Consider the following 15,674-nt stretch of genomic DNA (forward strand, 5'->3'; position numbering starts at 1 on the left):
ATTAATGAATGTTCTGACATGTCTTTGTTGTTTCACACAGATATTAAAATATCAACCAACATTCATGTTAGAACATTTGTTCATCAGTTGCAAACCACAGATTGGCTACAAATACAAGACTCTGGTAAAAATCAATGAAAGCATTCTGTGAGAACCAGTTGGCTAGTGAGTAATAAATAATATTAACATTTGTGATATTACTTATTCATATGAATGATGATAATATTATTATACTAATATTGTGTATTTTGTTATGTTTCATTTTTGTGCTCTACATCCTTTATATCAGTAAAATTTATAATGAACTTCTGTACATGTACGCATTCAAACACTTTCCCCCAGAGAGTCGGTTGTTAAACATTTACCATCACACCTCTGGCTAAGCCCAAGGTTCAGTACTCCTTTGGCACCACAAACACAAGGTTCAAAGGTCCAAGAGGTACTGCAACCCTGAACAAAATCTGGTAGAGGACAGACATGTGTCTGAAAAAGTCTATGTCTTTTTTTTTTTTTATCCTCACTCCAGGATATGTTTAGTGCTTTGAAAGCGAGAGAGAGGAATGTCCACGTGTGAGAGAAACATCAATCGGTTGCTTCCCCTTTGTACCACAAGGGATTGAATTCAAAACCTACATGTGTGGCCTGACCAGTAATCGAACACGCAAACTTTAAAAAAATTATTTATGTATTTGTTTTTAGAAAGAGGGGAAGGGAGGGAGAAAGAGAGGGAGAGAAACACCGATGTGCAGGAGATGCATCAGCCAGTTGCCTTGCCCCCAACCAGAGACTTGGCCCGCAACCCAGGCCTGTGCCATGACCGGGAATCGAATTGGTGACCCTTTGGTTCGTAGGCCAGCACTCAGTCCACTGAGCCACACCAGCCTGGGCACAACATTTGGTGTAGGGGATGACACTCCAACCAACTGAGACAGCAGGCCAAGGCTATGTCTTAAAAACAAACAAACAAACAAACAGAAACCTTCAAAAAAAAACTCACTAACTCTATGAAAGTAGAGACTTTGCCTCTCTCAGCTCATAGTGATATCCTTGGCACCTAGTCAGTGCCTGGCACGTAAAAGGTGTCCAGTCGATTCTTCTAAAATAAAGAAATAAATGGTTCTTCTATGTCAACTCAGCCTGATCTAGCTTCTTAATACCATCCAGAGGTGGCCATGACTGGAGACCCAGGCCTGTACTCCTTACCCTAGAAATTCCCCTATCCACAGGTTCCTTGCTTCACCTTCAGTCTGGCTCCGAGAGCCAGACTCCAGCATGTCACATTGGTGCCTGACAGGAAGTCCACTGCTTTACTTCCTGCATGCTGGCTCTCTAGAAGTTGGGCTGGACTAGCCTGGTGCCTCCACACCTAATAAACCACTTTGGTCTAGCTGCCCACTGTGCCTATATGTGTTGGAAGGAGGGTGCCACTTGGAGCTTGGGAGAGGTGTGCTTTTAGGAAAATAATTTATCTTCAGGAGGAAGCAGCAGCGTGTAGAAAACATCCCAGGTCGTGAGGCAGGCTGAAAAGAAACACTGCAGTTTCCAAAAGGCTTGGGTCAATTCATGGCTGATACTCCACTAGAGTCAAGGACGACATTTGGGTGTTAGTATGACCTGACACCCTTGCCTGAGCCAGAGGAATCAAGGTCTCACCCACAATGTGGCATTTTTATACTCCTGAATTCTCCTGTCCTTTGAATGCCCTGGCTCAAGTCCTCGCCGCTGCCACCCTGCCACTGCTGCATATGCATGCCCACACCTTCTTTCCACATCCTGAGACGGCTGCTCAAAGACAGGCAAGGTGATCTGCAAAATAAAGCCTGGCAGATTCCAGGGAGAGAACAGGAAGCTTCTTCTCAATCCTTCCCGGCCCCTTGCTGCATCCTGTCCCCAGCTATAATGTGGGCTCGAGTCCCGATCAGTGCCAGCCCTTTACCTCTTGCTCTGACGGCATTTTCCGATACTTAGGAAACACTGTGGAAACAATACGGTTGGCATTTTCCAGTCCTGCCTCCACAGTGCATCAGATATGAATGGAGCCTTCCCTAACAGTGCTTTCCTCCTGCTACTCTTCTGTTCACAATGCCTCCAACTGCCTGCTATTTTTGCATGTAGATTGAAGGCCTGACATTCAAAGAGAAGTTATCATTAACTCGGCACTTACTTAGTGCCAAGCATTGAATCTAAGCCTTATATGCCTGAACGTATGTAGTGGCAAGTCTAGGATGGGTCCTCTGCTATTTGTAAAATGAATAAGCGACTAACAACCCTTTTCAGAACAACCCTGAAAAGCAGACATTATTATTCTCCATTCTACCAATTAGGAGACTAAGGCTTAGGGGAGTTAAGTAACTTGCCCAAGGTCATGGTTAATAAGAGGAAGAGGAAGAGTCAGTGTTCAAACCCAGGTCTGTCAGAGTCTAAAATTAATTCTGGAGATGCTATATATTGTATATGTCTCAAGTCTCCCCCATCCTCAAACTCCCTCACCCAAGAAGGTTCTGGATTAGCAGACACAGTGCTGTGATATTTTCAGTTCCAGTTATTCCTGCAGCTATGGCAGAGAGCCTTGGCAGAGAGCACGCATGTGGGCTTCCCCATCTACAGGGGACTGCTTGCCTCAGATGGCTCAGACTCCGAGGATTTGCCATATAATAAGGTGGCTACCCCTGGAAACTTCCACAGCCTTCCTGGGAGGAGCTCACCCATGTCTAGTCACCACCTCTGGTACATCACTGGAGGAGACACTTCCTGGAAGTCCTAGTGGTGGAGGATTTCCTTTTAGGGAGCTGCTGTGCAGACAGGAACCACAGCTGCTATCACCAGGGACAGGACGGCTCCACCTCTGCTCCACCTTAGCTCCACCTTCCGAAGTGTGGCCTGCTTCTAAGTACCTGGCTCTGTTCCTGTGGAACTTACTGACCTCTAGTGGGCAGAGTGGAAATACACTGAGGCTGGATGGCCTGAGCCGGCTTGGCCTTCCCTTAGCCTGAGGTCCTTCCAAGTGCTGTGCTCCCATATTTTACTGTTCATTGGAAGCCAGCAAACTCCTATCTGGTTTGATTTGTCTCTGACTCCTCTAGTGGGTAGGCCTCCTACCTTGTTGCACCTCCATTTCTTCGTCTGTAAAACAGGGATAAACAACACCCCCCACCATATACTAAAACCTGAAAAAAAGCTTTAACTGGGGGGGGGGGCATGTAGGTAGATTCAAGATACTAAGGCTCCAGGGGGATACTCATGAAATTCTTGGTACCTGATCAGAATTATTGGATATAAATGAACAATGTTAATTAACCTTTTCCACATCATAGCACATGCAGAAAATATTTGTCTACCACACTGGGGTAAAAGGAAGTGACCAGAGCTGTCCCAGGCTTGGCCCAACTACCCCAAAGGTTGAGGGCATGACGTCTCAGCCTTCCTAGAATCCTTTAAAAGGACTATTTCAGAGTACTCACAGAAGCAGTGGTGAGCCACATGAGGATTCTCTTTTCCTCTTTCATGTAAGTCAGCCAGCAAAGGGTTCAGGTGAGTGGTCTTGCCTCTCAGAGACCTGCAGTGACCATAGACTAGACACAGGTGGGGATTGTCACTGAGCAGCAGGCCAGGGTTGGATATGCCTGCCCCGGCCACATGGCAGAGCTCTGCAGGCCTGGACTTACTTGTGCTCCTTGCTTAATGCAGAGAGGTGAGGACATCACAGCCACCCCAGAAACCTCTGGGCAAAAGCATGTTGCATTTTAGGACAACCTTGGTCTGTTGAACACCAAAGACAGGGTGTCTATTCAAAACAAATTTGTGAAACAGGCACATTGGTCTTCTGTTTCCCTTCGAGCCTCTTGTTCCCTTTTCTCCTCCTGTTACCCACTCAAGTCTCATTGATGCTCTCATTTAAAAAGGCCTTAAAGAGTGAAGACCAATTGCCACAGTCCATGTCAGGTACTGGGATTACCAGTTGAAACCGTTGGCTTCAAGGAACTTAGTCTCATAGAAAGAAAGGTATGAAAACAGAGGAGCTGGCCCTGGTTGGTGTGACTCAGTGGACTGAGCATCAGCCTGCGAACCAAAGAGTTTCAGGTTCGGTTCCCAGTCAGGGCACATGCCTGGGTTGCGGGCCAGGCCCCCAGTGGGAGCCACGCAAGAGGCAATCACAGATTGATGTTTCTCTCCCTCTCTTTCTCCCACATTTCCCCTCTGTTTAAAAATAAATAAAATCTTTTGAAAAAGAGAGGAGCTGAGTAGGTATGTGGTAAGTCCAGTGGTGTCCGTAAAGAAGAGGGTAAGCGAAAGGGCCTAAGGCAGGCTCAGAGTCAAGAAAATTTGTAGAGACACTTGAAGGACAAACAGGGGTTGGGGGTGGGAGGAGTAACTGGGGCATGACAAGGCAGCAGTCCGGAGAGGACAGGTACAAAGGAAGCATGAGACATGGGAAGATGAAGCATGTTCAAAGCACTTCAAGTTGCCCAGTTGTACTAGAATATAACATGCTAGATGGGAGTTGGCAGGGGATGATGAAGCCAGGCAGGCAGCAGGCAGATCCTAAAGCTGCCAGTTAGATGAGCTTTTGCAAGCAAGTTGTCCAAACTTTTGGCATCTCTGGGCCACACTGGAAGAAGAAGAGTTGTCTTGGGCCACACATTAAATACATTGCAACAAGTAATCACAAAAAAATCTCATAATGTTTTAAATACATTTATGATTTTGTGTTGGGCCGCATTCACAGCCATCCTGACCTGCATGCGGCCTGTGGGCCACAGGTTGGATGCCCCTGTATCTATAGGCAACAGCAGGTCACTGGGACATTTTGAACAGGTGAGCACCATATCCAAATTACTTTTAAGAAACATTGCTGTGGTGGCAGAGAGGACAGGTTTTCTTTTTTTTTTATTTCAATCATTGTTCAAGTACAGTTTTCTCCCCCCTACTCCCGTTCCAGCCCATCCACCCAGGGACAGGTTTTCAAGGCAGGGAGACTGGTGAGGAGGCTGTTGCAGTCATTTCAGTTACATAGGTTCAAAGCCCAAACTAGGACATTGTTGGGGGCATGGGGGATTTGACAGTAAAGGAGGGATTTGAGAATCCTTAAACCAGCAGAATCAACAGAATGTGGTGGTTGATGGGAAGCAGGTGATCACAGAGAGAAGTTGTGCCAAGGGAAGTGCCAGTTTTCTGGCTTGAGTAACTGGGCAAATAGTTGTGCCACTCACTGAGTTCCAGATCACAGGGAGGACCCGGGCCAGGGCCGGGGTTGGAGACGAGGGCCATTGTGGATATGTTGGGTTTGGGGAACCTGTGGAACATGAAGGTGCAGATGTGTAATAGCTGCTTGTATATAAAAGTGTTATCACTCAGCAGCAGAGGGCTGGGGCTCGTTGAAGCCATGGCTACGAACGAGATGATGCATAAGGAGAGATGAGGGCAAAAAATGGAACTCTGAAGTGCACACAGATTTAAGGAATGTAAAGAAAGTGGGAAAGAGACAGATGTCCTAGAAATGAAGGCAGGAGTGAATGGCCATCAGAGCCAGATGCACGAGAGAAGTCAAATAAGTTAGGGTTACACAAGGAGGAGAGATATTTCAGCAGAGGAGTCAAAAGCCAGACTGCAGTGGGCTGGTTGCAGAAGTTTAGACTGTGAAGGGGAAGAAACAACAAAAGCTAGGAAGGGGCTCTGTGTCAAAGGTTTCTGTTGAAAGTATTAGTTCATATTTCCATGTGGAGGGGAAGAGAACGGGGGGAGGTTGAAGTTACAGGAAACAGAGAGGACAGAAGTGATAGAACAATAAGCAATATGGTTCCTAGGGAAGGCCGGGGGGGAGGTGAGGGGAACAGGACCTGAGCACACGGAGGAGGTAAGTCTTGGTCATGGGCAGGAAGAGGGTGCTTGGGGTAGGAGAAGAGAACGCTACAGATTGGGTTTGCTGAGAATCCAACTCTGAGATGGGGATCGCCATGCAGGATGTTTATAAGAGAGAGGTCATGGGTTCACCCGCCATGGAAGAGAAGAATTGGAGGAGGGAGACATTGAGCTGCAATGCAGGTTTGACGAAGACCTCAGCCAGCACCATGGGAAGCCCTGAAGCTAGGAGTTGAGATTAAGGGGGCCAGAGCTTTATACTCCACATCAGTCATTCTCTGAATGTAGACTGCCCTAAGAAGAGGGCATGACCTTGGGCAAAGCGGGTCTCTTCATCTGAGGCAAACCCCAAGGGGTCTGACAGCTAAGGGGTGTCTGCAGCAGATATTGAGTCCTTCAGTCCTGAAGGGGTTCAGGGAAGCACATACAATGTCCACTGCAGAAAGGAAGGGGGCGCTATTGCATTGGAGTTGAATCTGTGGGCCCGTTAGTAATAGAGGCTGAAGGAGTTCAGATTTCATACAGTCCGCCTGAATTTTTGCTCTGTGAAAATGGAAACAAGTCCTTCTGCTGAAAAGGGGACTGGTCGGGGTTGGGGGCTGGAGGAAAGTGAAATGGCTGTGGGATGGCTGCTTCAGGACACTGAGGACGAGCTGACTAGGGATATAGAATACGATTGCCAAGTGATGTTGGGGTCTGAATTGAAACCAGAGAAGGAATCGTTTTGGCAGACCCCAATAGTGTTTAGATTTCAAAGTTTTAGTTAGTTTGTTATCAGGAGTCGTTTATATTATTTAGAGAAGAACATGTTAAGACACTGTGTTCCTTTCTATCTTTCAAAAACTTTTTAAAAATGTTTATTGATTTTAGAGAGAGAGGAAGTGGAAAGAGAAACATGGATGTGACATAGAGGCATCAATTGGTTGCCTTGCATACATGCCCCCGGCTGGGGATCAGCTGGCAACTCAAGTATGTGCCCTGACCAGGAATTGAACCTCTGAACTTTTGGCATATAGGACTATGCTCCAAGCAACTGAACCACACCAGCAAGGGCTATCTTTCACCAACTTTTTGTCTATTTCCTAAATTCACAAACTTTTTACCTAAATTAATTCCTAAACAAGACCTACATACAAGGACTTCAGTAGATAACTATTGTTTTTGTTACAATAATAGTTACTTGTGCTTATGGCAACAATCTGGCTAAAGTCAAATAAAACTATATAAATATTAAAATATCATAGACCAAACAGAAAATTTATTTCAGAGTTGATAATAAAGAAAATAAACACTTGTGTATGAGCAGACAAAAATGACAGTAATCAGGATTAAACCTAATTAGCAGGCAAATACAAAATGTAGAAAATTACAAAGTAAAACTAATTATGAACTACAAAGGAAAAACCACTGCTATAATGGTGAAATATAGAACAGGTGGCCCATCAGGTCAAAACATAAACATAGACAAAACATAAGTATACTGGCCACTTAAAAGGGCTTTTTAAATTCACATGGGAATTACAAGTGTAATCATTCAAAAATGGTGCCTTGCTGTTCTGAGAAGAAAGGGTCCCCACATGGGGGAGAATGGTTAGAATAAGAACTCACTCTGCTCAAAGCATGGGCAAGGCAGCTCACTATGATTACGTCAGGACACCAGCTTATCATCTATGAGTAACTATGGTCGAGTAGCAGCACCTTTTTAAAAAAATTAATTAGAGAGAGAGGAAAGGGAGGAGAAAGAGAGAGAGACATAGATTTGTTGTTCCACATATTTATGCATTCATTGGTTGATTCTTGTATGTGCCCTCACTGGGAATCGAACTCACAACCTTGACGAATAGGGATGATGCTCTAACCAACTGACCTAGAGGGCCAGGGCAGCACCAACTTTTATAACTGGCAGTAGCAAAGTGGTTCTTAGGGGGAAAAAGAAATGTCCAATTTAAGAACAAAGTCAGCATTTGTGATGGGGCCTCACCCTGCTTCCCTGCACAGGGTTGCCAGTGAGCAGTCATTTTAATGAGTACTTTGTTGCCTAAGCTATGACTCTACGTGTAGAAATTTTAGGACACAGAGAAAAGCAGACCCATAGAGTTGCTATTTAGGAAGTAGTACCTCGACACACCCAAAGTTATTCCAGATACAAGGTGAGTCGGTCCTGCTTCTAGCTCTACCTTAGAGGAGAGATGGGGCTCCCCACAAGCTCCAGGTGCTGATCACTCCCACTAACTATCATCTTATAGCTCTTTCCACCCACCTGCCTGACCAGGTGGCATGATTTCTGGGAACTCCAATTACTGTTCCCCATCCCTTACTCCCTAGTCTTAGAACACATATGCACACACACAAAGTACAGATGGTCTTTTAAATTTTTTTTAAGTTTTCAATTACAGTTTACATTTAATATAATTTTGTATTAGTTTCAGTCATACAGCATAGTGGTTAGACAATCATAAACATCACAAATGGAGTGCCAGACAAAATCTGGCACAAAAATATATAGGGCTTTAGGGTGAAAGCAAGAAAGGAATATGGGAAGTATGGGTAGGTGATACAAATTTGGATAGAATGGATAGCAAAGAACTTTCTGAGGAAATGACAGTTACTGTATTTTTCGGACCATAAGACGTGCCTAGGTTTTAGAGGAGGAAAATAGGGAAAAAAAATTTTGAAGCAAAAAAATGGTAAAATATTTAAGAACATAAATAATATAATATTTCACCAATGTAAATGTAAACCGAACTCAACAGCAGCATTAACAACCATTATTCCTCCTAAATTGGGGGGGGGGGGGGTGCGTCTTATAGCCCGAAAAAGGTAACTAAAGACCTGAAGCAGGTGAGGGAGCAGGCCACGTAGATATCTGAGGGAAGGGTGTTCTCAGGAGAAGGAACAGCAAATGTAAAGGCCACAGTGTGGGGAGAGTGCCTGACATGTTTGAGGGCCTGGGAAGAGACTACTGGAGCTGGAGGGGAGTGAGCTGGGGGAAACGGTAGTAGGGGTTGAGATCAGAATGAATGTACAAGTAATAGACACTTTGGTGCCTGGGAGCAGGGGAAACAGGCTGGTCCCAAAATGGGAAGCCTGCTCTGGCCAGTGTGGCTCAGTGGACTGTCTGCCTGTGAACCGAAAGCTCCCCAGTTTGTCAGGGCACATGCCTGGGTGGACACCCAGGTTCCCACCCAGTTGGGGGCACGTGAGAGGCAACTGATTAATGGGTCTCTCTCACATTGGTGTTTCTCTTTCTCCCTTCCTTCCCTTCTCTCTAAAAATAAATACATAAAATGTTTTTAAAAATGGGAAGCCCTCTAAATCCTGCTGGGACTCACAAGGGAGAGGGAAGGCCTCAGAGGAGTGCCTATTAATAACTCACTCTCCCCATCTCCATTCCAAAGGCATGACTGGATTCTCATGACTAGACTCCCTACTCCACCCCCAACCCTCAGCCACCCGAGAGGATAGGCAGGGCTTCCTTGAGTCTCCTCCTCCTGTGATTAGAGCTAAACCTGCAGGAGCAAACTGAGATTATGGATTGACCTTTAGCATTTAAACAATCCATCCTTTTACTTACAGAGACTACTCATTTGTGCTTTGAGATAGTGAGGGCATGATGGGCTTGTGGCCACTTGTTTCCTCTAGTGCTTATGACAGAAAAAAACAACAACTTCCAATTAGGGTCCCACTTTCCCACCTGCATCCCTTGCACTGGCTCTACCTTGGAAGGGAAAAAGAGAAATAAGTGGCCCTCCCCTCCTTCTGGGATTGCTATGCCTGAGTCCCATGGCTTACACTGTTCCCAAGAGTCCGAGGTCTAACCCTCTATTATCTGAAAGATGACTTGTAGTTATTTAGATATTTGGATATGGGCTTTATACTTTTCTGTATTACAAATATCTTTACCCACTCTGGCTTGCTTTTTCACTCTCTTAATAGTGTTTTTTGATTACCAGAAATTCTTAATTTTAATGTAGTGAAATATATCCATCTTTTCTTTTACATTAGTGCTTTTCTTGTTTTGATGAAAAGGTCTTCAGTGAAAATACTTTGCTATATTATATTTTCTAGAAGTATTATTATTTTACCTTGCACATTTAGATCTATGATTTGCCTGGAATTGAGTTTTGTAGATGATATTAGGTGGTAGTCAAGTTTTCTTTTTGCCATATGGATAGACAATTGTCCTAGAAAAATTCATTTAAAAAAATCCTTTCTCCACTGAAGAGCAGCGGCACCTTTGCTGTATATCTGTTATATCTGTGTGGGTCTGTTTCTGGGCTCTCCATTGTGTTCTATTGGTCTATTGTCAATCGCTGGGCCAATATCACATTGTTTTAATTACTTTCACTGTATAATAAGACAACATCTAACAGGACAAGTCTTCCCACCTAGTTCTTCAAGAGTGCCTTGGCTATTCTTGGACTTTTTCATTTCCGTATAATTTAGTTTGTCAAATCTCCCCCCAATGCACACACACACAACTGTTGGGACTTTGTAATGGGGTCTCATTGAGTCTATAAATCAGTTTGTGGAGAATGGACACCTTAAAGCTACCAAGTCTTCCAATCCATAAACATAGTATATCACTCCATTTATTTAAGTGGTAATTTTTCTCAAGAATCTTTTATAGTTTTCCATGTAAAGGCCTTGAACATGTTTTCTTATATTTATCCTTAGGTATTTTTAGGTTATTGTAGTGACTTAACACTTATTTTGTAAGTTTTCAACTGTTTGTTGCTTATATACAGAAAACAATCAATTTTCAATATTGACCACATGTCCAGGAACCTTTCTAAGTTTCCTTGTTATTTCACATGTTTATCCTTAAATTCTTTTGGGTATTCTACATACACATTTGTGAACATATGTGAACATTTTGTGAACATATTTGCTAATTTTTGTATAACTTCTTTGTGAAGAGTTTGTTGAGATCTTTTTTCTTTATATATATATATTTTATTGGTTATGCTATTACAGTTGTCCCATTTCCCCCCTTCTCTCCCCTCCACCCTGTACCCCCTCTCCCACCCACATTCCCCCCTTTAGTTCATGTCCATGTGTCATACTTATGAGTTCTTTAGCTTCTACATTTCCCATACTATTCTTGCCCTCCCCCTATCTATCTTCAACCTACATTCTATGCTAGTTATTCTCTATACCTTTTCCCCCTCTCTCCTCCTCGCACCCCTCTGCTGCTAACCCTCCATGTGACCTCCATTTCTGTGGTTCTGCTCCTGTTCTAGCTGTTTGCTTAGTTTCTTTTGGTTTTGCTTTAGGTGTGGTTGTTAATAATTGTGAGTTTGCTGTCCTTTTACTATACCTATTTTTTCTTTATCTTCTTTTCTTAGATAAGTCCCTTTAGCATTTCATAAAATAAGAGCTTGGTGATGATGAACTCCTTTAACTTGACCTTATCTGAGAAGCACTTTATCTGCCCTTCCATTCTAAATGAGAGCTTTGCTGGATAGAGCAATCTGGGATGTAGGTCCTTGTCTTTCATGACTTGGAATATTTCTTTCCAGCCCCTTCTTGCCTGTAAGGTCTCTTTGGAGAAATCAGCTGACAGTCTGATGGGAACTCCTTTGTAGGTTACTGTCCCCTTATCTCTTGCTGCTTCTAGGATTCTCTCCTTTGTTTTTACCTTGGCTAATGTAATTATGATGTGCCTTGGTGTGTTTCTTCTTGGGTCCAACTTCTTTGGGGCTCTCTGAGCTTCTTGGATTTCTTGGAAGACTGTTCCCTTTGCCAGAATGGGGAAGTTCTCCTTTATTATTTGTTCAAATATGTGCTCAATTTGTTGCTTTTCCCCTTCCCATTTTAGTACCCCTATAATTCGGATGTTGGAACGTTTAAAGGTGTCCTGGATGCTCTTAAGCTTTTCCTTGATTTTTTGAATTCTTATTTCATCATGCTTTCCTGCTTGGTTGATTCTATCTTCCTTCTGGCCCACTGTATTGTTTTGAGATTCCTTCCTTTCACTATTGGCTCTCCTCCGTATATCTTCCTGCATCTCTTTTATGGTAACCTGCATCCTTTTATCAAAATTGCGCCCCAAATCAACCAATTCCGTGAGCTTTCTGATCACCAGTGTTTTGAACTGCGCATCTGATAGATTGGCTATTTCTTGGTCGCTCAAAAGGATGAGTCCTGGGGGACTGATCTGTTCTGTTGGAAACATATCTTTTCCCGTCTCTCCTTTTTTTTTTTCCCCGTCTGGTCACTCTTGTGATGGTTGGGGGCGGAGCCATAGGTGTTCACCGGGGCTGGGCACCCCAGTCACTAGCTTGTGATGTTATATGTGGGGGCGGGGGCGGGAGCAGGGGTGGGAGGAAACAATGGTGGTAGTTCCGTTCTCCTGGGATCTCAGTCTCTTCTCTGGGATCCTGGGCTGTGAGCTCTGCCCTGGTCTGCAATTGCTGCCTCACTGGGTCCGCCAGCCGCAGCTTGCGTACTCAGGGACCCCCGCTGCGTTCTTGCGCGCCGGATGGCTTTCACGCTGATTTTGCGCCCAGTTTTCCCCGACCTCTGGGCGCCGCCGACCCGAGCCCGCCGACCCGCGCCCGCCCAGCTCGTCGTCCCCTACCAGTCTGGATGTACGGGTCTACTTCAACTTCTTGGCTGTCCGACTTCCATTCAGATAAATCATCTGTCAGTTCTGGATGTTCTTCTGATTGTAAATTGTTGTTGTTCTAATCTTGGTTGTGCGAGGACGTACGCTGCGTCCACCTATTCCTCCATCTTGCTGGGAGTCCAAGTTTGTTGAGAGCTTTTGCCTGTTTTTAACCTTTTCTTTTATTGATGTGTTTTAAGAACTCTTTACTCTGGATATGTCTTTTATCAGATATGTTATATCTGTTATATCTGTGTGTTATATCTGTTATATCTATGTTATATCTTTCTTTAAAAATATTTTATTTAGTTATTTTTAGAGAGTGAGGAAGGGTGGGAGAAGGAGGAGAGAAGCATCATGTGAGAAACATTGATCGGTTTCTTGACCAGGAACTGAATCCGCAGCCCGGGGATGTGTCCTGACTAGGAATCAAACTGGCAATGTTTTGTTTTGCAGGGCAACACCCAACCCACTGAGCCAGGATACAATACTGTTTTGATTGCTATAGCCTTGTAGTATAGTTTGACATCAGATAGCATGATACCTCCAATTTTGTCCTTCTTTCTCAGACCAGAACAATGTAGACATGCCAACTCACCTCACATGCACATCTTTGGGATGAGGGAGGAAACCAGAGTACCCACAGCAAATCCACACCATCCTGGAGAGAATGTGTAAACTCCACAGACAGTAGCCCTGGCTGGGAATCTTTTTTTCTCATCAAAATTATAATCAAATGACATTGAATGAAACAGCATTACTCAAGGACCTGCTGTATCTAGCACATAATAGACACTTAATACATATCAGTTGATTGAATAAAAGGTAGTAGGTTAACTTTGACTGGGAATAGGGTCCACTTCTTCCTCTGAGAGTGGAAAGAGAAAAGGATGGGAGCTGATACAAATAAGCATGCCCCTATGTTCTTGGTGCTTTGGAGAGGAAAGTCGTTCGCTGAGAGAGAGTTTGCAGGCAGAGAGATTTGAAGAAAGTGGTGGGTGGAGGCTCTAAGTTGTTCCTGAGTGAAACAGGAGACGTGCTGACATGTAGTAGAAGGGTTGACTGGCTGTAGGGAGAACCCATCTGATATTGGAACCATAAATTCACAATGTCAAACTCCACTTATTTGCAAGATATGGACACTCATCCATTTGGGTAAAATATCAGAGAAAGGAGATTGTAGGACTGACTCTAAATAGGGAGCTTTATTTTTTCAATTAAGGATGGCTGCTGTAACAGAATCAGGTCGGTGTCAATGAAAATATTTAATAATTAGGAGTCATTGTCCGTGGCTTAAAATATTCAAGCAGAAGATTATTACCCTACATATTTGTATAAATTTTTAAAAAGATTTTTAAAAGATTTAAGATTTGGCCTGTATATACCTCATTCTCATTGCTGTCACTATAACGAAGTGTTGCTGCCTCTCACCCACTTCCCAGACCTGTTGCAATTTCAAACTGGTTTACCTAGAGACCTTTGAATCAAGAAATAACGTATCCCCTTGATACTGCCACAAGTATTTAACATAAAATTTCTTTATGACTTTCTCCCAAAGGTCCTGCAGCCATATCCAGAGTTCTGTCAACTAGAAAGGGGCACTACCCAGATAGTGGCTCTGGAGAGTCAGAATGCTGCTGTGAGACAAGTCAGATGGGGAGCTTAGGGCACGGGGTTGGGAGATCAATGGACTTTCAGCTTGAGTTCATATCAGAATAGGCCCAGTGAGTTTTCAAATACATCATGAGTTTATTTCCTTGTTTAAAAAAGGGGTAAGGTTTACAACAGCAGCAGAAAAAAATGAAGTACTTAGGTATAAATGTAAACAAAATATTTGCAGGATCTGTACACTGAAAACTATAAGATACTGATGAAAGTAATCAAAGGTCTAAATAAATGGGGGTATAGTGTGTTCATGGGTTAGAAGACACAATTTTATTAACATGTTAATTCTCTACAACTTGATCTTTAGATTTTTTTTGTGTGTGTCCACAATCCTGGTTAAAATTCTCTATTTTTCTGATCTTTAGATTTTACACAATTCCAATCAATTCCAGCAAGAATTTTGGAGATACCAATAAGCTGATTCTAAAATTTATATGGCAAATCAAAGGAACTAGAATAAGCAAAATAATTCTTAAAAAGAACAAAATGAACAGACTCATACTACCTCATTTCAAGATTTACTATAGCCCTGACTGGTGTGGCGCACTGGGTTGGGCATTGTCCCTCAAACTGAGAGGTCATTGGTTTGATTCCCACTTGGGACACATGCCTAGGTTCGGGCCAGGTCCCCGGTTGTGGCAGTGTGTTAGATAACTGATCGATGTTTCTCTCTCTTTCTCCCTCCTTTCCCCCTCTCTAAAAGTAAACAAAACCTTTTTTTATAAGACTTACTATAAAGTATAATAATTAAATGAAGATAGTGTGGTATTGGTGCAAAGACAGACAATAGACAGAAGAAAAAGCCCCAAAACACAGTCAACTGATTTTTGACAAAGGTACAAAGGCAACTGAATGGAGAAAAGAAAGTCTTTTTAACAAATACTGCTGGAAAATTGTGGACATCTATATACAAGAAAAGAACCTTTACACATGCCTCACACTTTTTGCAAAAATTAATTTAAAATGAACCATAGACCCAATCATAAAGTATACAACTAATAGAAGAAAATATAGAAGAAAATCTGCATAATCTGGCATTATAAAAGGTATCACACTATTAGGAGAATAAAAAAGACAACCCACAGACTGGGAGATGTTGCAAATCACATATCTGATAAAAGACATATCCAGAGTAAAGAGTTCTTAAAACACATCAATAAAAGAAAAGGTTAAAAACAGGCAAAAGATCTCAACAAACTCTTGACAAAGAAGTTATACAAAAATTAGCAAATATGTTCACAATAAAAAAAATCAAATAACCCAATTAAAAGTGGGTAAAGGATTTGAATAGACATTTCTCCAAAGAAAATATACAAATGGCCAATGAGTATATAAAAAGTTGCCCAGTGTCACTAATTGTTAGAGAAATGTGTGTCAAAACCATAAAATATCAACTCACCCCTATTTGGAAACTATCATAGATCAGAAAAGACTTAAAGAGACATGAAAGCTAAATGTAATTGGGGTCGTGGAACAGAAAGAGGACATAGTGGATAGACTGATGAAATCCAAATGAGGTCTATAGTTTAATGTTATTGTA

Source organism: Phyllostomus discolor, chromosome X (genome assembly GCF_004126475.2).
Source record: "Phyllostomus discolor isolate MPI-MPIP mPhyDis1 chromosome X, mPhyDis1.pri.v3, whole genome shotgun sequence".
NCBI lineage: Eukaryota > Metazoa > Chordata > Mammalia > Chiroptera > Phyllostomidae > Phyllostomus > Phyllostomus discolor.